Below are 278 nucleotides of genomic sequence, written 5' to 3'. Positions count from 1 at the left end.
CTTCCCGCGGTGTAACCGGGGCAGCCGGGACCCCCGGTGGCGGGTTTTGCCGCGGGGGGGGGATTTTGGGGGGTGACATCGCCGGTTCCCACCCGCCTGCGCCGGTGTTGGATGGGGTGTGAAGGATTTAATTCCCCCCGGGGGGGGGCTCCCAGTGGGAAGGAGGGGGGGGACACACACTGAGTGGGATGGGGACACCCCCACGGGGTCACCCGGCCCCCCCAGTCAACGGTGGGTGGGGGTCTCCAGTGATGGGGGTGCTGCACCCAGTGTCACCC

The sequence above is a fragment of the Calidris pugnax genome, unplaced genomic scaffold, assembly GCF_001431845.1.
Source record: "Calidris pugnax isolate Ruff unplaced genomic scaffold, ASM143184v1 scaffold337, whole genome shotgun sequence".
NCBI lineage: Eukaryota > Metazoa > Chordata > Aves > Charadriiformes > Scolopacidae > Calidris > Calidris pugnax.
This window is presented reverse-complemented; position numbering follows the sequence as displayed.